General features: G+C 50.2%; 1 long non-coding RNA gene and 11 other non-coding genes across 14 annotated transcripts; all 12 read left to right on the forward strand.

Annotated features, from left to right (window-relative positions):
• Positions 1-7,584: 7,584 nt before the first annotated feature.
• Positions 7,585-18,573, forward strand: LOC100495777. Of its 3 annotated transcripts, none has more exons than XR_001169360.3 (14): positions 7,585-7,645; positions 12,427-12,465; positions 12,832-12,858; positions 13,288-13,328; positions 13,832-13,881; positions 14,199-14,233; positions 14,574-14,633; positions 15,343-15,413; positions 15,759-15,785; positions 16,194-16,313; positions 16,730-16,772; positions 17,171-17,269; positions 17,547-17,580; positions 18,340-18,573. It is a non-coding gene; the product is annotated as an uncharacterized LOC100495777 (long non-coding RNA). The 3 variants fall into 3 exon arrangements; XR_001169359.3 differs by having other exon boundaries at positions 7,587-7,645; positions 14,574-14,648; positions 16,194-16,230; XR_001169358.3 differs by having other exon boundaries at positions 7,589-7,645; positions 16,194-16,230.
• Positions 12,206-12,339, forward strand: LOC116411849. The gene has a single exon (XR_004223397.1). It is a non-coding gene; the product is annotated as a small nucleolar RNA SNORA9 (small nucleolar RNA).
• LOC116411830 lies at positions 12,510-12,646 on the forward strand. Its single transcript, XR_004223378.1, has one exon. It is a non-coding gene; the product is annotated as a small nucleolar RNA SNORA16B/SNORA16A family (small nucleolar RNA).
• Positions 12,985-13,119, forward strand: LOC116411829. Its single transcript, XR_004223377.1, has one exon. It is a non-coding gene; the product is annotated as a small nucleolar RNA SNORA16B/SNORA16A family (small nucleolar RNA).
• LOC116411844 lies at positions 13,568-13,696 on the forward strand. Its single transcript, XR_004223392.1, has one exon. It is a non-coding gene; the product is annotated as a small nucleolar RNA SNORA44 (small nucleolar RNA).
• Positions 14,056-14,126, forward strand: LOC116411852. Its single transcript, XR_004223400.1, has one exon. It is a non-coding gene; the product is annotated as a small nucleolar RNA SNORD99 (small nucleolar RNA).
• On the forward strand, positions 14,754-14,824 carry LOC116411854. Its single transcript, XR_004223402.1, has one exon. It is a non-coding gene; the product is annotated as a small nucleolar RNA SNORD99 (small nucleolar RNA).
• LOC116411831 lies at positions 15,448-15,584 on the forward strand. The gene has a single exon (XR_004223379.1). It is a non-coding gene; the product is annotated as a small nucleolar RNA SNORA16B/SNORA16A family (small nucleolar RNA).
• Positions 15,923-16,057, forward strand: LOC116411828. The gene has a single exon (XR_004223376.1). It is a non-coding gene; the product is annotated as a small nucleolar RNA SNORA16B/SNORA16A family (small nucleolar RNA).
• Positions 16,385-16,513, forward strand: LOC116411846. Its single transcript, XR_004223394.1, has one exon. It is a non-coding gene; the product is annotated as a small nucleolar RNA SNORA44 (small nucleolar RNA).
• LOC116411853 lies at positions 17,389-17,459 on the forward strand. The gene has a single exon (XR_004223401.1). It is a non-coding gene; the product is annotated as a small nucleolar RNA SNORD99 (small nucleolar RNA).
• On the forward strand, positions 18,116-18,249 carry LOC116411847. The gene has a single exon (XR_004223395.1). It is a non-coding gene; the product is annotated as a small nucleolar RNA SNORA9 (small nucleolar RNA).
• Positions 18,574-19,798: the final 1,225 nt, after the last annotated feature.

Genomic DNA, 19,798 nt, shown 5'->3' on the forward strand with positions numbered 1-19,798 from the left:
AGTGGCCCCTGGGCTTTTTCGGATTCATACGAATCATGTAACGCACTACGAATCTATATTAAGAAGATAATACAAGCATTCAATAAAATGACGCGTTTCGCCGAACCTTCGCCTTTGATTTGCTGGGCCCAGTTGGGCTGATTCAGTCATATGGCCCCAGGGACCTGCAGACCTTTGCAAACTTGGAGGCCCATAGAGGATTTTCTGACCTGCCCTATAGGTATTTGGGCATTTTATGAAATAATATTCAGTAGGGGGGTCCCATACACAGGCCAAGACACTGCAAATCTGTCCCACTGCCCAACTGCCCAACCCAGGGAGTCCCTGAAGCACAACCCCTTTTTGTCCTTTACCTTCAGTTATGTTCCTGAACTGCCCTGGCCACGCCCCCAACAGCCCCCTCCCCTGAGCAGCCCAGGTATGTCCCAACTACCCACCAAACCCTGTATAATAATGTATCATATGCAGAATAAATCAACATTATGAAACAGTCAGAGTGTGTTCCACCTAAGCAAAAGATCCATATTGGGTAGGAGAGCGGGGCGACCCCTTTAGTCCCCTAGGCTAAATAGGAGAGGGGCTGAATAGTAAGATAAGCAATAGAAATGAACAATATTTATACATTTGTAAGCGCAGAGAGCAGTCGTGGGTCAGTGACCCCCATTTAAAGGAAAAAATGTAGAAGTGGAAGGCGAACAGTGTGAAAATCGATAGAAAATAAATAATGAAGACCAACTGCAAAGTTGCCAGGAATAGGCCATTCTATAACGAGGAGAGATGCAGTTTGTAATTAGTCAGTGCCACCGCGGGGCTGTATCCAAAGCAACGTCCCTAGTGACCCAGGTGGCAAACAGGTATTATTAACCCCTCGTTGGCCATACATGCACTCGTGCACAGGGATTGCTACACAAGCTCGGGATTAAAGACTGTAAACTAAATCTAATATTTCATTGTTGGGTTTAACTGTGCTTTTATAGGGGTATGTTATATATAGTATGTTATAGAAGGTTTAGTTCGTAGCTTCTTCTCAACTGGTCTTTTTTGTTTGTTGTAGTTTTAAATATTTTCCCTTCCTCTTCTGCCTCTTTGCAGCTTTCAAATGGGGGTCACTGACCCCGGCAGCCAAACCCTATTGCTCTGTGAGGCTCCAGTTTTATTGTTACTGTTACTTTTTATTACTCACCTTTCTATTTAGACCCTTTATTATTCATATCCTAGTGTCTCATTCAAACCAAAGCCTGGTTGCTAGGGTAATTTGGGGGCAGCCTTACTAACGGAGCACAAATATATGCAAGGGGTGTCGCCATTAGCAGGACACAGTGCGGCTCATTTAGTAACACTGGGCAAATTTGCCCATGGGCAGTAACCCATAGCAACCAGTCAGTCATTGCCTTTTTTCAACCAGTTGCATGTAGATCAATGAATGCAACAATTTGATTGGTTGCCATAGGTTACTGCCCATGTATTTATAAATGGCCCCCAGTGTCTTTATAAATCCTGAGTGTATGGACTGGACCAATAATATAGATATTCATAATGACAAACTGAGTACCCAAAGCCAGTCCTGTTTGGACTTGTGTGACAGGCCAATAAAAACCTATATCTAGTTTTTGGTACCGCTGGTATAGCAGGTATGGGTTCTTGGGGGATACATGTGTGTGAGTTTATGTCATAAATATGTTATGTCACCCCTATATGGGCTTCCCCTCCCCCACATGGTATGGCCCTTATCAGCCAGGCATCCCCTCCCCCACATGGTATGGCCCTTATCAGCCAGGCATCCCCTCCCCCACATGGTATGGCCCTTATCAGCCGGGCATCCCCTCCCCCACATGATATGGCCCTTATCAGCCCGGGTTTAGAGCTACATTCTAGGCCAAAGTTACTAAGTAATGCTACACAGTTAACCCTTTAGGGCCACAAGTGTAAGTTTTTTTTTTTTTTACCCAGAATGCAGCAGTTTCCCACAATTCCAGAGACTGTAAGCTCTTTTGGGCAGGGCTCTCTTCCCCTCCTGTATCGGTTACTGATTGCTTTATATGTTACTCCTTGTAGAGTGTAAGCTCTTTTGGGCAGGGCTCCCTTCCCCTCTTGTATCGGTTATTGATTGCTTTATATGTTACTCCTTGTAGAGTGTAAGCTCTTTTGGGCAGGGCTCTCTTCACCTCTTGTATCGGTTATTGATTGCTTTATATGTTACTCCTTGTAGATTGTAAGCTCTTTTGGGCAGGGCTCTCTTCACCTCTTGTATCGGTTACTGATTGCTTTATATGTTACTCCTTGTAGAGTGTAAGCTCTTTTGGGCAGGGCTCCCTTCCCCTCCTGTATCGGTTACTGATTGCTTTATATGTTACTCCTTGTAGATTGTAAGCTCTTTTGGGCAGGGCTCTCTTCCCCTCTTGTATCGGTTACTGATTGCTTTATATGTTACTCCTTGTAGAGTGTAAGCTCTTTTGGGCAGGGCTCTCTTCCCCTCCTGTATCGGTTACTGATTGCTTTATATGTTACTCCTTGTAGAGTGAAAGCTCTTTTGGGCAGGGCTCCCTTCCCCTCCTGTATCGGTTATTGATTGCTTTATATGTTACTCCTTGTAGATTGTAAGCTCTTTTGGGCAGGGCTCCCTTCCCCTCCTGTATCGGTTACTGATTGCTTTATATGTTACTCCTTGTAGAGTGTAAGCTCTTTTGGGCAGGGCTCTCTTCCCCTCCTGTATCGGTTATTGATTGCTTCATATGTTACTCCTTGTAGAGTGTAAGCTCTTTTGGGCAGGGCTCCCTTCCCCTCTTGTATCGGTTACTGATTGCTTTATATGTTACTCCTTGTAGAGTGTAAGCTCTTTTGGGCAGGGCTCCCTTCCCCTCTTGTATCGGTTATTGATTGCTTTATATGTTACTCCCTGTAGAGTGTAAGCTCTTTTGGGCAGGGCTCTCTTCCCCTCCTGTATCGGTTACTGATTGCTTTATATGTTACTCCTTGTAGAGTGTAAGCTCTTTTGGGCAGGGCTCTCTTCCCCTCTTGTATCGGTTATTGATTGCTTTATATGTTACTCCCTGTAGAGTGTAAGCTCTTTTGGGCAGGGCTCTCTTCCCCTCTTGTATCGGTTATTGATTGCTTTATATGTTACTCCTTGTAGAGTGTAAGCTCTTTTGGGCAGGGCTCCCTTCCCCTCCTGTATCGGTTACTGATTGCTTTATATGTTACTCCTTGTAGAGTGTAAGCTCTTTTGGGCAGGGCTCTCTTCCCCTCCTGTATCGGTTATTGATTGCTTTATATGTTACTCCTTGTAGAGTGTAAGCTCTTTTGGGCAGGGCTCTCTTCCCCTCCTGTATCGGTTACTGATTGCTTTATATGTTACTCCTTGTAGAGTGTAAGCTCTTTTGGGCAGGGCTCTCTTCCCCTCCTGTATCGGTTACTGATTGCTTTATATGTTACTCCTTGTAGAGTGTAAGCTCTTTTGGGCAGGGCTCTCTTCCCCTCCTGTATCGGTTACTGATTGCTTTATATGTTACTCCTTGTAGAGTGTAAGCTCTTTTGGGCAGGGCTCTCTTCCCCTCTTGTATCGGTTACTGATTGCTTTATATGTTACTCCTTGTAGAGTGTAAGCTCTTTTGGGCAGGGCTCTCTTCCCCTCTTGTATCGGTTACTGATTGCTTTATATGTTACTCCTTGTAGAGTGTAAGCTCTTTTGGGCAGGGCTCTCTTCCCCTCCTGTATCGGTTACTGATTGCTTCATATGTTACTCCTTGTAGATTGTAAGCTCTTTGGGCAGGGCTCTCTTCCCCTCTTGTATCGGTTATTGATTGCTTCATATGTTACTCCTTGTAGAGTGTAAGCTCTTTTGGGCAGGGCTCTCTTCCCCTCTTGTATTGGTTATTGATTGCTTCATATGTTACTCCTTGTAGAGTGTAAGCTCTTTTGGGCAGGGCTCTCTTCCCCTCTTGTATCGGTTATTGATTGCTTTATATGTTACTCCTTGTAGAGTGTAAGCTCTTTTGGGCAGGGCTCTCTTCCCCTCCTGTATCGGTTATTGATTGCTTTATATGTTACTCCTTGTAGAGTGTAAGCTCTTTGGGCAGGGCTCTCTTCCCCTCCTGTATCGGTTACTGATTGCTTTATATGTTACTCCTTGTAGAGTGTAAGCTCTTTTGGGCAGGGCTCCCTTCCCCTCTTGTATCGGTTATTGATTGCTTTATATGTTACTCCTTGTAGAGTGTAAGCTCTTTTGGGCAGGGCTCTCTTCACCTCTTGTATCGGTTATTGATTGCTTTATATGTTACTCCTTGTAGATTGTAAGCTCTTTTGGGCAGGGCTCTCTTCACCTCTTGTATCGGTTACTGATTGCTTTATATGTTACTCCTTGTAGAGTGTAAGCTCTTTTGGGCAGGGCTCCCTTCCCCTCCTGTATCGGTTACTGATTGCTTTATATGTTACTCCTTGTAGATTGTAAGCTCTTTTGGGCAGGGCTCTCTTCCCCTCCTGTATCGGTTACTGATTGCTTTATATGTTACTCCTTGTAGAGTGAAAGCTCTTTTGGGCAGGGCTCCCTTCCCCTCCTGTATCGGTTATTGATTGCTTTATATGTTACTCCTTGTAGATTGTAAGCTCTTTTGGGCAGGGCTCCCTTCCCCTCCTGTATCGGTTACTGATTGCTTTATATGTTACTCCTTGTAGAGTGTAAGCTCTTTTGGGCAGGGCTCTCTTCCCCTCCTGTATCGGTTATTGATTGCTTCATATGTTACTCCTTGTAGAGTGTAAGCTCTTTTGGGCAGGGCTCCCTTCCCCTCTTGTATCGGTTACTGATTGCTTTATATGTTACTCCTTGTAGAGTGTAAGCTCTTTTGGGCAGGGCTCCCTTCCCCTCTTGTATCGGTTATTGATTGCTTTATATGTTACTCCCTGTAGAGTGTAAGCTCTTTTGGGCAGGGCTCTCTTCCCCTCCTGTATCGGTTACTGATTGCTTTATATGTTACTCCTTGTAGAGTGTAAGCTCTTTTGGGCAGGGCTCTCTTCCCCTCCTGTATCGGTTACTGATTGCTTTATATGTTACTCCTTGTAGAGTGTAAGCTCTTTTGGGCAGGGCTCTCTTCCCCTCTTGTATCGGTTATTGATTGCTTTATATGTTACTCCCTGTAGAGTGTAAGCTCTTTTGGGCAGGGCTCTCTTCCCCTCTTGTATCGGTTATTGATTGCTTTATATGTTACTCCTTGTAGAGTGTAAGCTCTTTTGGGCAGGGCTCCCTTCCCCTCCTGTATCGGTTACTGATTGCTTTATATGTTACTCCTTGTAGAGTGTAAGCTCTTTTGGGCAGGGCTCTCTTCCCCTCCTGTATCGGTTATTGATTGCTTTATATGTTACTCCTTGTAGAGTGTAAGCTCTTTTGGGCAGGGCTCTCTTCCCCTCCTGTATCGGTTACTGATTGCTTTATATGTTACTCCTTGTAGAGTGTAAGCTCTTTTGGGCAGGGCTCTCTTCCCCTCCTGTATCGGTTACTGATTGCTTTATATGTTACTCCTTGTAGAGTGTAAGCTCTTTTGGGCAGGGCTCTCTTCCCCTCTTGTATCGGTTACTGATTGCTTTATATGTTACTCCTTGTAGAGTGTAAGCTCTTTTGGGCAGGGCTCTCTTCCCCTCTTGTATCGGTTACTGATTGCTTTATATGTTACTCCTTGTAGAGTGTAAGCTCTTTTGGGCAGGGCTCTCTTCCCCTCCTGTATCGGTTACTGATTGCTTCATATGTTACTCCTTGTAGATTGTAAGCTCTTTTGGGCAGGGCTCTCTTCCCCTCTTGTATCGGTTATTGATTGCTTCATATGTTACTCCTTGTAGAGTGTAAGCTCTTTTGGGCAGGGCTCTCTTCCCCTCTTGTATTGGTTATTGATTGCTTCATATGTTACTCCTTGTAGAGTGTAAGCTCTTTTGGGCAGGGCTCTCTTCCCCTCTTGTATCGGTTATTGATTGCTTTATATGTTACTCCTTGTAGAGTGTAAGCTCTTTTGGGCAGGGCTCTCTTCCCCTCCTGTATCGGTTATTGATTGCTTTATATGTTACTCCTTGTAGAGTGTAAGCTCTTTTGGGCAGGGCTCCCTTCCCCTCCTGTATCGGTTACTGATTGCTTTATATGTTACTCCTTGTAGATTGTAAGCTCTTTTGGGCAGGGCTCCCTTCCCCTCTTGTATCGGTTACTGATTGCTTTATATGTTACTCCTTGTAGAGTGTAAGCTCTTTTGGGCAGGGCTCTCTTCCCCTCCTGTATCGGTTACTGATTGCTTTATATGTTACTCCTTGTAGAGTGTAAGCTCTTTTGGGCAGGGCACTCTTCCCCTCCTGTATCGGTTACTGATTGCTTTATATGTTACTCCTTGTAGAGTGTAAGCTCTTTTGGGCAGGGCTCTCTTCCCCTCCTGTATCGGTTACTGATTGCTTTATATGTTACTCCTTGTAGAGTGTAAGCTCTTTTGGGCAGGGCTCCCTTCCCCTCTTGTATCGGTTATTGATTGCTTTATATGTTACTCCTTGTAGAGTGTAAGCTCTTTTGGGCAGGGCTCCCTTCCCCTCCTGTATCGGTTACTGATTGCTTTATATGTTACTCTGTATGTCCAATGTATGTAACCCACTAATTGTACAGCGCTGCGGGATATGTTGACGCTTTATAAATAAATGTTAATAATAATAATAATTCCAGAGTAATTACAACCACAGGGGGGAGTTGCGACTGACACAATAGAATTTTGATGCATCAAAATGTGCACAGTTGCATTTGACACAAATGCCCGATTCTAAGCAACTTTTCAATTGGTCTTCATTTTTTTTTTTTTTTTTAAATAGTTTTGAATTATTTTCCTTCTTCTTCTGACTCTTTGCAGCTTTCAAATGGGGGTCACTGACCCCGGCAGCCAAAACCTATTGCTCTGTTACTATTCAGGCCTCACCTATAAACATATCAGTCTCTCATTCAAACTAATCCCTGGTTGCTAAGGTAGTTTGAACCCTAGAAACCAGATTTCTGCTGAAATCCTAAACTGGAAAGTTGCTGAACAAAATATGAAATCATTTTTATAAGAGAAATAAGGTGATTAACCCCTGTAAGGCCGCCCAATCTCCACTTTCCCCTGTGCGTCTGGGTTTTACCAGTGAAATCCGTGTTCAGTTTGTCTCTCTTACCTTCCCCTTAGTATCTGTTTCTTTTATTCCTACTGCTGACATCTATGCAGTTGGTCTATTGTAAAAATATTGACTTTTCCATGGAAATAAAACCAGCAACCAACCTTAGCACAGATTATATACCCAACATCCAGCAGGGAAGCCCATCAAATTCCCTTTTATATGTATTAGCTTTTTGCGCCATCTGCTGGCCGAGGCGTGTAAACTCATCTACGATGCCGGACCATTCCAACTGTGTGATGTAGGGGGGAGGCATTTCTTCATTTTTATATTCTTCCTAACATATTCATACAGCTGCAGTACGAAACGAACGTAGCTTGATATTATAAATAGGCCGCATTGCGGGGACGCGGCGACAGACACGGAAAGTGTTTAATGACAGCACTTGGGGTTTATAGCGAGTGGAGCCGCCCGGCAGGAAGGAAACCGCTGATCCCGGGAGGGTTCGTTCCATTCCACATGTGGCGGAGAGCGGAGAGGATCGGTCAGTACTGCGGGGGGAATATGAGCGGGCTGGGGGGGCACCTTGGGGTTCATATGCGGCTGCCTGGTCCTTCCCTGTGTGTGAGGGAGCCCACTGGTTACTGTAGGGGTCAGGGGCCCGGTATGTGGCCCAAAGCTACCTTGGCCTGTTGGGCTGTTCCATGTGCTCGCCGGGCGGGGGGAGCCGCACTCTGTATGGCTCATTATCCATTGCTTCAAATGCATGGCTGCTTATTAACCAGTGCAGTCTGCAGCATTATTATTTTAATATCTTACTGAATTTTATAAAACAAAAATGAAGCATAGAAATGAGTTTAAACCTAAGGAAAGAAAGGGGGAGGCAGAAGGCTACTAAGGGAGGGAAGCTGAGAAAGTAGAAAGATATTATGGGGGGGGGGAGAGCAAGGTCTAATACTTATGATTTCTATAGTAAATAATACACATACCTAATGCATTGTGGAAAACATGGGGGCTATTGGTTTCAGGGTTAAGAACCCCATAGCAACCAGGTATCGATAAATGTGTCCGAACATCCTCTAGCGAGATACGTGGCTTTGTAGCAGGGCAAGGCCTGATTTACTACTTCCATCTATTCTTCTAATATAAAGCCTGTGCCCAGAGGAGATACTGGGGTCCATTCTACTGGATCAGAGGCTTTCTTGGCCGGCAAGCTGAGGGTTAGGGCAAATGCCTCTGGGGCTGCTGTAAGGTGCCACAGACAGTCACTATTTATTGGGCTGGGGGGGGGGGCTGTTTGTGCCTCTGGGTACTGGGAATGCCAGGGGGGCTGTAAGGTGCCATAGACAGTCACTATTTATTGGGCTGGGGGGGGGCTGTTTGTGCCTCTGGGTACTGGGAATGCCAGGGGGGGCTGTAAGGTGCCATAGACAGTCACTATTTATTGGGCTGGGGGGGGGCTGTTTGTGCCTCTGGGTACTGGGAATGCCAGGGGGGGCTGTAAGGTGCCACAGACAGTCACTATTTATTGGGCTGGGGGGGGGGCTGTTTGTGCCTCTGGGTACTGGGAATGCCAGGGGGGGCTGTAAGGTGCCACAGACAGTCACTATTTATTGGGCTGGGGGGGGGGCTGTTTGTGCCTCTGGGTACTGGGAATGCCAGGGGGGGCTGTAAGGTGCCACAGACAGTCACTATTTATTGGGCTGGGGGGGGGGCTGTTTGTGCCTCTGGGTACTGGGAATGCCAGGGGGGGCTGTAAGGTGCCATAGACAGTCACTATTTATTGGGCTGGGGGGGGGGCTGTTTGTGCCTCTGGGTACTGGGAATGCCAGGGGGGCTGTAAGGTGCCACAGACAGTCACTATTTATTGGGCTGGGGGGGGCTGTTTGTGCCTCTGGGTACTGGGAATGCCAGGGGGGGCTGTAAGGTGCCATAGACAGTCACTATTTATTGGGCTGGGGGGGGGGCTGTTTGTGCCTCTGGGTACTGGGAATGCCAGGGGGGCTGTAAGGTGCCACAGACAGTCACTATTTATTGGGCTGGGGGGGCTGTTTGTGCCTCTGGGTACTGGGAATGCCAGGGGGGGCTGTAAGGTGCCACAGACAGTCACTATTTATTGGGCTGGGGGGGGGGCTGTTTGTGCCTCTGGGTACTGGGAATGCCAGGGGGGGCTGTAAGGTGCCACAGACAGTCACTATTTATTGGGCTGGGGGGGGGGCTGTTTGTGCCTCTGGGTACTGGAATGCCAGGGGGGGCTGTAAGGTGCCATAGACAGTCACTATTTATTGGGCTGGGGGGGGGGGGCTGTTTGTGCCTCTGGTACTGGGAATGCCAGGGGGGGCTGTAAGGTGCCATAGACAGTCACTATTTATTGGGCTGGGGGGGGGCTGTTTGTGCCTCTGGGTACTGGGAATGCCAGGGGGGGGCTGTAAGGTGCCATAGACAGTCACTATTTATTGGGCTGGGGGGGGGCTGTTTGTGCCTCTGGGTACTGGGAATGCCAGGGGGGCTGTAAGGTGCCACAGACAGTCACTATTTATTGGGCTGGGGGGGGGGCTGTTTGTGCCTCTGGGTACTGGGAATGCCAGGGGGGCTGTAAGGTGCCACAGACAGTCACTATTTATTGGGCTGGGGGGGGGGGCTGTTTGTGCCTCTGGGTACTGGGAATGCCAGGGGGGCTGTAAGGTGCCACAGACACTCACTATTTATTGGGCTGGGGGGGCTGTTTGTGCCTCTGGGTACTGGGAATGCCAGGGGGGCTGTAAGGTGCCACAGACAGTCACTATTTATTGGGCTGGGGGGGCTGTTTGTGCCTCTGGGTACTGGGAATGCCAGGGGGGCTGTAAGGTGCCACAGACAGTCACTATTTATTGGGCTGGGGGGGGGCTGTAAGGTGCCACAGACAGTCACTATTTATTGGGCTGGGGGGGCTGTTTGTGCCTCTGGGTACTGGGAATGCCAGGGGGCTGTAAGGTGCCACAGACGGTCACTATTTATTGGGCTGGGGGGGGGGCTGTTTGTGCCTCTGGGTACTGGGAATGCCTGGGGGGCTGTAAGGTGCCACAGACAGTCACTATTTATTGGGCTGGGGGGGGGGGCTGTTTGTGCCTCTGGGTACTGGGAATGCCAGGGGGGCTGTAAGGTGCCACAGACAGTCACTATTTATTGGGCTGGGGGGGCTGTTTGTGCCTCTGGGTACTGGGAATGCCGGGGGGGCTGTAAGGTGCCACAGACAGTCACTATTTATTGGGCTGGGGGGGGCTGTTTGTTTCTCTGGGTACTGGAATGCCAGGGGGGCTGTAAGGTGCCACAGACAGTCACTATTTATTGGGCTGGGGGAGGGGCTGTTTGTGCCTCTGGGTACTGGGAATGCCAGGGGGGCTGTAAGGTGCCACAGACAGTCACTATTTATTGGGCTGGGGGGGGGCTGTTTGTGCCTCTGGGTACTGGGAATGCCAGGGGGCTGTAAGGTGCCACAGACAGTCACTATTTATTGGGCTGGGGGGGGGGGCTGTTTGTGCCTCTGGGTACTGGGAATGCCAGGGGGGGCTGTAAGGTGCCACAGACAGTCACTATTTATTGGGCTGGGGGGGGGGCTGTTTGTGCCTCTGGGTACTGGGAATGCCAGGGGGGGCTGTAAGGTGCCACAGACAGTCACTATTTATTGGGCTGGGGGGGGGGCTGTTTGTGCCTCTGGGTACTGGGAATGCCAGGGGGGGCTGTAAGGTGCCATAGACAGTCACTATTTATTGGGCTGGGGGGGGGGGCTGTTTGTGCCTCTGGGTACTGGGAATGCCAGGGGGGGCTGTAAGGTGCCATAGACAGTCACTATTTATTGGGCTGGGGGGGGGGCTGTTTGTGCCTCTGGGTACTGGGAATGCCAGGGGGGGCTGTAAGGTGCCATAGACAGTCACTATTTATTGGGCTGGGGGGGGGCTGTTTGTGCCTCTGGGTACTGGGAATGCCAGGGGGGGCTGTAAGGTGCCACAGACAGTCACTATTTATTGGGCTGGGGGGGGGGCTGTTTGTGCCTCTGGGTACTGGGAATGCCAGGGGGGCTGTAAGGTGCCACAGACAGTCACTATTTATTGGGCTGGGGGGGGGGCTGTTTGTGCCTCTGGGTACTGGGAATGCCAGGGGGGCTGTAAGGTGCCACAGACACTCACTATTTATTGGGCTGGGGGGGCTGTTTGTGCCTCTGGGTACTGGGAATGCCAGGGGGGCTGTAAGGTGCCACAGACAGTCACTATTTATTGGGCTGGGGGGGCTGTTTGTGCCTCTGGGTACTGGGAATGCCAGGGGGGCTGTAAGGTGCCACAGACAGTCACTATTTATTGGGCTGGGGGGGGCTGTAAGGTGCCACAGACAGTCACTATTTATTGGGCTGGGGGGGCTGTTTGTGCCTCTGGGTACTGGGAATGCCAGGGGGCTGTAAGGTGCCACAGACGGTCACTATTTATTGGGCTGGGGGGGGGGCTGTTTGTGCCTCTGGGTACTGGGAATGCCTGGGGGGCTGTAAGGTGCCACAGACAGTCACTATTTATTGGGCTGGGGGGGGGGGCTGTTTGTGCCTCTGGGTACTGGGAATGCCAGGGGGGCTGTAAGGTGCCACAGACAGTCACTATTTATTGGGCTGGGGGGGCTGTTTGTGCCTCTGGGTACTGGGAATGCCGGGGGGGCTGTAAGGTGCCACAGACAGTCACTATTTATTGGGCTGGGGGGGGCTGTTTGTTTCTCTGGGTACTGGGAATGCCAGGGGGGCTGTAAGGTGCCACAGACAGTCACTATTTATTGGGCTGGGGGGGCTGTTTGTTCCTCTGGGTACTGGGAATGCCAGGGGGGCTGTAAGGTGCCACAGACAGTCACTATTTATTGGGCTGCTGGGGGGGCTGTTTGGGCCTCTGTGTATTTGTAATGCCAGGGAATATTATAAAAGCAGAATGCAGACCGGGTTCCAGCAGGAGCAGCCCAGCTAGCCCACATGGCTTGTAAAAACTTTTAACTCTTTCTCAGCCCTGGCCGCATGAGTGGGGTCTCGGGCCCCTGCTGTGTGTGTGTGTGTAAGGTACCTATTACATAATGTATTGTAGGCCTGGCCCTGTGTGCGCAAGTCTTCCAGCATGGCTGGGTTTGCCGTAGCCCTGCCCATTCCTGTAGAACTTGCCAGATCAGCCCTGAGACGGTTTGAGGCCCCCTGCTGCCCCCTCCTGCAGGGGGTTATAGAACTCTCACACACTTATTTGATAAAAAGGTTCATATCTGGTGCCATGCAATGCTGTAGGGATAATAAATGTGGCTAATTACATGTGCCTCTTCTCTTTACAGAATGCCCCAATGGGCCCCCGGGGAGGGCAGTTGCCCCAGGTAGGTTATTTAGACGTCTGTCTGTCTCTTCCCCCCCCCCCCCCCGAGGCCCTGATCGAAGCCGGGTTAGTGGCGCCAGTAACTGCCCCGGTCAAACAGAGGCCCAGATCAAGTTTCCTCTGACGGTCGCTGCTCCGGCTGCTGTGCTGGGGGGTCAGCAACATTGAGGGGAAATACAGGCAGTGCCAGGGGGTCTGTGCCCCCCCCCCCATACTGTGTATCCCAGTGCCCTTACTGCCCAGGAACCCTTCTGCCTCCTGTAGCTTCCCCCCCCCCCATAGAACTGTGTTGCACGTGGGCCCCTGTGCCCCCCACTGATAGTGGCACTGAGCTGCTTTACTGACTGTCACTTTCCTTTGCTCGTAGCTGTCGTTACCGGGATGTCACTCACATGTAAGTATCCATATGGCTATGGGGCTGTGATATAGTGAGTGTATAATAACTGCGCCCCCTGCTGGTGAATATAAGGAGGGATCCAATGGCCGTATAAAGTGCTGGGGCCCAGGCCATTGGCCATGTGACGGCTCTAATCCAAGCCATAGTGGCCCCTTTATAGCTGCCGTGGATAGTAAAGAGCCAATAGAGACGTTTCCTTGACGGTCGCTGGTCAGACTGCTGGGGGGCTAATCAGCAACATATCGGGAAACAACACCCGTGGCCCTGATTGGTCACTCCTGTAGCTACTGACCCCCCAGCCAATGGGGGGGAAAACCCTGTGTGAATGTACCGCTGGGTCGGGTAATACAGAACCAATGGATTTAGGGCTCACTTAGTGTTGGTGCCGCAGGAAATTCTAATTATCTTGCACTCATTTTCTTATAGGAGACTAACGAGTAATGAGACCTGAGTTCCCGGACCCTACGGTACGTTGGTTGCACTTTTATTTGCTGTTATCTAGAAAGGACATTAAGTGTATCAGGTGTCCCTTAGCTTGGCCTTTAATGCTCATGTCTTCCCACGTGCTGTGTGGGGGCCCAGGCCCTAAAGGTTCTATAAAAGTAGCCCAGACTCGAGTTGGGGTGCAGAACTGTCTCTGTAGGGTGTCACCCAAGCAGTGGAAGGGGTTAATAACGGGATTTGGGTGGTTGCGATGATTCCCACCCGGCATGTTATCCGAGGGCCACGGCTGCCCCCATAGCTGCGGCAGCTCCAACAACATGCGAGAGAAACAGAGGGGCTTTGTCAGCTTGTGTCCTTGTCCCACCGGCTGTCACTCTGCTCTCATACAGAAACTCAGGGTAAGAAGTCACACTGTTTGCATATGGGAACCAATCCGCAGGCAGTATATAGCGACCCCCAGTGGATACAGTCTGGAAAGTGGACTTGTGAGTTTTTGTGCTCATTAAATTACATTTTGTTCCCACAGACCATGGGCTCTAACTCGTGCGTCAGATGAACGGCTGCCGCTTCTCTATGGTAAAGTTGCCCTTTAATATTCCCTTCTATCTAACCTTGTGTAAGGAGCCTGTGTTAATGTGGGGGGGGGGGGGGGGGGGGGTAGCATTCATTTGCTAAGCAATAAGGATGCTGTGCTGCCATGTTGCTGCCGGTGGGTATAAGCGCCGTTGGGCAAGCCGGGGCTCATTTCTGGCTGCGCGGGGATGAATCTCTTATCTGGAGACGGTTGGATGAATCTTGCGGATATGGGACTGAGCGCAGCCGTTGCCCTATCCGAGGGCCCCGCGGTGGGTTAAATCCTATTGGCTAATAACGTGTCCCTCTCTTTCCTTCAGTGCCAAGTGGATCTCTCGGCTCGGAGATGTTCCAGGTAAGGTGAATGGTTAGTGCCAGTTACATTGGCAGAGGGTTTGGTCTATTTTCTTATTGGTTCTATCCGGGAGGGGGGCAAATTGCACACGTTGGCATCCCTGGCACCTCCTGATCCCTTTCCCATCAGGTCTGGCACCCGATCTTGTGGTCATAATAGGAGGGGGGAGTAGATTGGTGCCACCCAGGCCTGTTGGCATTGTGCTAAAATGGAAATGGGGGGCATCCGACATGATTAATGCGCCATTGAGGGCTTAGTGGCTTATTATCTAGAGCCAGTCGGGTTCTAGAACTTGTCTGTTTGGTTGGAACGTTCTTGATGATTGTCCTCCCCCCTCCAGGCTGTGCCGCCCACCTCAGAACTCTGCGCCATTCGGATGTAACTGCTGCCCCCGGATCAGGTCAGTTTGGCACAGGTTCGTTGATGCCAGTTTGGTGCTGAGCTCTTAGTCCCTGGGGAGGGGTTGGGGCCACACAAGGGGGATGCTGGGAACTGTTAATAAGGCTCAGCTTGAGGTTGCTCTGTGTGGGGATGAATCCCTTATCTGGAGACGGTTGGATGAATCTTGCGGATATGGGACTGAGCACAGGCGCCTCCATTGGTCGTGAGCCGTGTCCTACATTAAACCTGCTCCCCCAGCAGTAACCGTGGGAGATCCACTTGTCTGACGGGGCCCCCAGCCGGTGTCTGGGGCTGATGGGCCAATAGATTGGGTCGTACAGGGGCTCTTTAGTTCATTCAGTTCAGGAGCTCTCCTGTTTAGTTTCAGCAGCTATTTGGTTTCTAGGGTCCAAGTTACCTTAGCAACCAGGGAGTGATTTGGATGAGAGACCTGAATTGAAAAAGTAACTAACAAGTTGTAGCCTCACAGAGCAATAGTTTTTTGGCTGCCAGGGTCAGTGACCCCCATTTAATAACTGCAAAGATTTGCAAATAGACCAATTGAAAAGTTGCTTAGAATTGTACGGAGGGGCGGTGTCTGCACATTTATTGCTCTGAGTTACGGTGGGCTCTGACCAATGGGGTTGAGGGGGAGACCCCCAACAAGTAATGCTGCCTGTGCCTCTCTGATATATAACATAGGGATTAATAATGTCTTTCTCCTCCAGGTGCTGATGCCGCATTGGTGGGATCTGTACAGAATGCCCCAATGGGCCCCCGGGGAGGGCAGTTGCCCCAGGTAGGTTATTTAGTCGTCTGTCTCCCCCCCCCCCCGAGGCCCTGATCGAAGCCGGGTTAGTGGCGCCAGTAACTGCCCCGGTCAAACAGAGGCCCAGATCAAGTTTCCTCTGACGGTCGCTGCTCCGGCTGCTGTGCTGGGGGGTCAGCAACATTGAGGGGAAATACAGGCAGTGCCAGGGGGTCTGTGCCCCCCCCATACTGTGTATCCCAGTGCCCTTACTGCCCAGGAACCCTTCTGCCTCCTGTAGCTCCCCCCCCCCCCATAGAACTGTGTTGCACGTGGGCCCCCCACTGATAGTGGCACTGAGCTGCTTTACTGACTGTCACTTTCCTTTGCTCGTAGCTGTCGTTACCGGGACGTCACTCACATGTAAGTATCCGTATGGCTATGGGCTGGGTATGGGGCTGTGATATAGTGAGTGTATAACCACTGCGCCCCCTGCTGGTGAATATAAGGAGGGATCCAATGGCCGTATAAAGTGCTGGGGCCCAGGCCATTGGCCATGTGACGGCTCTAATCCAAGCCATAGTGGCCCCTTTATAGCTGCCGTGGATAGTAAAGAGCCAATAGAGAAGTTTCCTTGACGGTCGCTGGTCAGACTGCTGGGGGGCTAATCAGCAACATATCGGGAAACGACACCTGTGGCCCTGATTGGTCACTCCTGTAGCTACTGACCCCCCAGCCAATGGGAGAAGCCCTGTGTGAATGTGCAGCTTAGTGCTGGGGGTTAGGTCTGGTAGTAAATATTAATACGTGTTCATTTTGTATTTTTTGCAGACCTGACCGCTCCGGCGCCTGTGCGACTCAGCCCAAGGTATGTGGGTTGGCTGCTACAGATCGCTGTGTATAATGGGCACTCGGCATGGCACGTCCCTTGGCATCATTAGGCCGCAGGCAGTAGGTGCCTAAATGTTCTATAAAAGCAGCATTAGGGAAGGGTTAATCTTTGCAAAGACCCCTGTCCCACCCGGCATGTTATCCGAGGGCCACGGCTGCCCCCATAGCTGCGGCAGCTCCAACAACATGCGAGAGAAACCGAGGGGCTTTGTCAGCTTGTGTCCTTGTCCCACCGGCTGTCACTCTGCTCTCATACACCCTGTGCCCTGCCATGTACACGGGGGGCAACTAGATATGGGGGGGCAGTCCAGTCATTTGGCTCCTGGGCCTATAGTTGGCTTACAGTAGGAACCTGTGTGTGCCCATTGGGCAAGGGCTACATCCAGTGGGCATGGGCACCCATGGGGGGGGGGGCTCTGGAACCTGCCCAGATATGGGTGCAAATTCTCACTCTATTGTAAATCTTCTTCCCGCAGATCTGGGCACTCACTGGTGCGTTGGAGATGAATGGAATCTACGGTAATGTTCCCTTTTGTCTAACATAGATATCTATTATTTATATCTACCTATCATCTGTCTGTCTGTCTATCTATCTCTGTCTATATCTATCCATCCCTTCTATACAGTAACTCTGACACTTCCTGGAAATGGGCAAACCCAGTGCAAGTCCCTGGCACCTCCTGATCCCTTTCCCATCAGATCCGGCAACCGATCTTGTGGTCAAAATAGGAGGGAGAGCGAGTTGGTGCCACCCGTGCCCTGTTCAGCCCCGTGCTGGGTGGATGTGGGGGGCACCAGACATGGTTTATTTGCCACCGGAAGGGGTAGGGTTGGATCCCCTGGGACAAAACTGATTTCTACAGTAGAGCTCATGTGATTGGCTGGAATGTGTTTAATAATTCTCTGCTCCCCTATAGGCTGTGACCCCCACCTTGGCTCCATTCCTACATAACTGCCATTAGGGCATAAGACTGAAGCCTCATCCACTGGAAGAACTTGGGAATTGGAAAGAAATTGTAAGTCTCTACATTTGCACTCTAATGGGGTCATGTAGCAACCAATCAGAGGAGACCTGTAAATGCTGTTACTTCATTGCAGGGGAGGGGCTTGAGGCTGTGCAGGGGAGGGGCTTGAGGCTGTGCGGGGATGAATCTCTTATCTGGAGACGGTTGGATGAATCTTGCGGATATGGGACTGAGCGCAGCCTTTGCCTTTAGCCCCAGGGGTGCTGTACATGGAACCATACACACCAGCTGTAACATGTCTTGTTTTTTTTCTTTTCCCCCCTGGCAGTGCCCAATGGATCACTCCTGGCCACATATTTCAGGTAAGGCTTTTAGGTTAATTGATTGGCGGGAATGGACTAGCCAATCTGCTCAGTGCAGACTGGGCCATGGGGTTAAACTGTAAATGGGCAGCTCTGAGGTTTCTCATTGGGTAAATATAAGGCCGATAGGGGGGTAATTAGATTGTGAGCTTCTCAGCAGCAGGAAATGGTAAACCTTCTCTGTAAAGCGCACAGAACTGGCCCAAGTGACCCCTAGGCTGTGCTATTGGGTTTCCGGAAGGAATAATCACTGCTTTCTTCCGCCTTTGGCCCCAGGAATGTTACACAACTAGAAATGGCGGTTCTTGTTGGTATGAGTTTTGGTAGCCTCCGACTGAGCCCTCACAGCGCCAAGTGCTCTATTTAGGGACACTTGTTACTTTGGGGTTTTTACCTACAAGAAAATTGAACTTGTATAAATATATTTGAGCTGAAAGTGGTAACTACCTGTCCCTTTTCTGTTCTAGTTCTGACTCATGAAACAATGTAGCAGGAATAGTTCTGCTAATTATCTGCCTATTGCCCTGCGTCCCTCGAGCAAGTCTTCCAGCATGGCTGGGTTTGCCGTAGCCCTGCCCATTCCTGTAGAACTTGCCAGATCAGCCCTGAGACGGTTTGAGGCCTCCTGCTGCCCCCTCCAGGGGGAGGTTATAGAACTCTCAGACACTTGCGTATAAATAGTCCTTATGGTCCCGTTTGACAGAGCAATAAACGTTTGCTACTATTGGTGATTGTGTGTAACTGTTGGTTCTGTTACAGCCCTGGGCCCGGCGCTGGTGCTTATGAGAGTGAAGGATCCATCGGCGGCGAGACAGTTCCATGGCGAGGGGTGGAGCGACGAGACTCTTCATTAAACTGTTATTTGATTTCTTGTCTGCATCAAATAAGAGCCTTGTCTATACGGTTTAGATTGTAAGCTCTTTGGGGCAGTGAGTGAAGCTGATATGATACAGTGCCGGCCTATTAAGAACAATAAAACTAATGAAACCCAAAGTATTTGCTTTTATTTGCGTTGCCTGATGGAAAGGCTGGACTCGTGCGTCCGTGTCGCTAGGCGATTGCCCCTTCTGTATAAGGTGCAGAGACAGGAGCGGGCAGATGTGGGTCTGAATCTCCTTAACAGTAACACATCAACATTGCTACATTGGGTCTACTGGGGTATTGGGTTCTGGTTACTGGGGTGTTGGGTTCTGGTTACTCTCAGTGGTACCGTGGGTTAGTGGTGCCCAGTGAGATCATAGCCTGAGTTGCTGCAGGTGAAGGAACAAACTAGGGAATTGGTACTTTCCCCCTGTCTCCCTCTGCTGGTAAGTGTAAGTATTGCAGGCCTGTATGAGACTAATCCATAGCAGCTACACATGAGGGGGCAGGAGAGGGGCATGCTGGGAAGTGGCTGGCACCCCAGGGGTAGGACTTGCTAAGGGTGATGTGCCAGTAAGTCCTGAAGGATTCCCTTGTGCGTCACCTTGCACCCCGGTATGTTTGCCCTATACCTGTTTGTCTGAGGTCCGTATGCACCGGGGGCATATTTAGTTGTGTAACTGGTTCAGCCCATAACCCACCCCTCAAAGGAACATTCAGAAAGCAATAGGGTATCATTTAAGCCAGTGATCCCCAACCAGTGGCTCGGGGGTAACGTGTTGCTCCCCAACCCCTTGGGTGTTGCTCTCAGTGCCCCCAAACCAGGGAGTTATTTTTGAATTCCTGACTTGGGGGCAAGTTTTGGTTGAATAAAAACAAGGTTTCCTACCAAATAAAACCTCCTGTAAGCTGATAGGGTGCATAGAGGCCCCTAATAGCCAATCACAGCCCTTATTTGGCTCCTCCATGAACTGTTATGGTGCTTGTGTTGCTCCCCAAGTCTTTTTACATGTGACTGTGGCTCCCGAGTTAGAAGGTTGGGGATCCCTGGTTTAAGGGTTCCTCTCTGTGCCAGGAATACTCCTTATACATGCCAGTGGGTGCCAGGCCAGCCAGACTGTGGTGCCTTTATTATACAGGTATCAGCCAGTCCCTTTATTGCATTTTGGACTGGAAGGTCACAGCCATCTGGGAAGTGTCTGCTGTTCAGTGGCCCATAGAGACATATGTGCTGCCCCCCAGCCCCCCATTCATTTGCCCTTCCCTGCCCTACACAGTTACCCCTAAAGGGTAAGAATCATCCTAAGTGCCCCTTGCACAGCTTGGCACTGCCCTCTACCCCAACCCCAGCCAGCCT

This window comes from Xenopus tropicalis, chromosome 6 (genome assembly GCF_000004195.4).
Source record: "Xenopus tropicalis strain Nigerian chromosome 6, UCB_Xtro_10.0, whole genome shotgun sequence".
NCBI lineage: Eukaryota > Metazoa > Chordata > Amphibia > Anura > Pipidae > Xenopus > Xenopus tropicalis.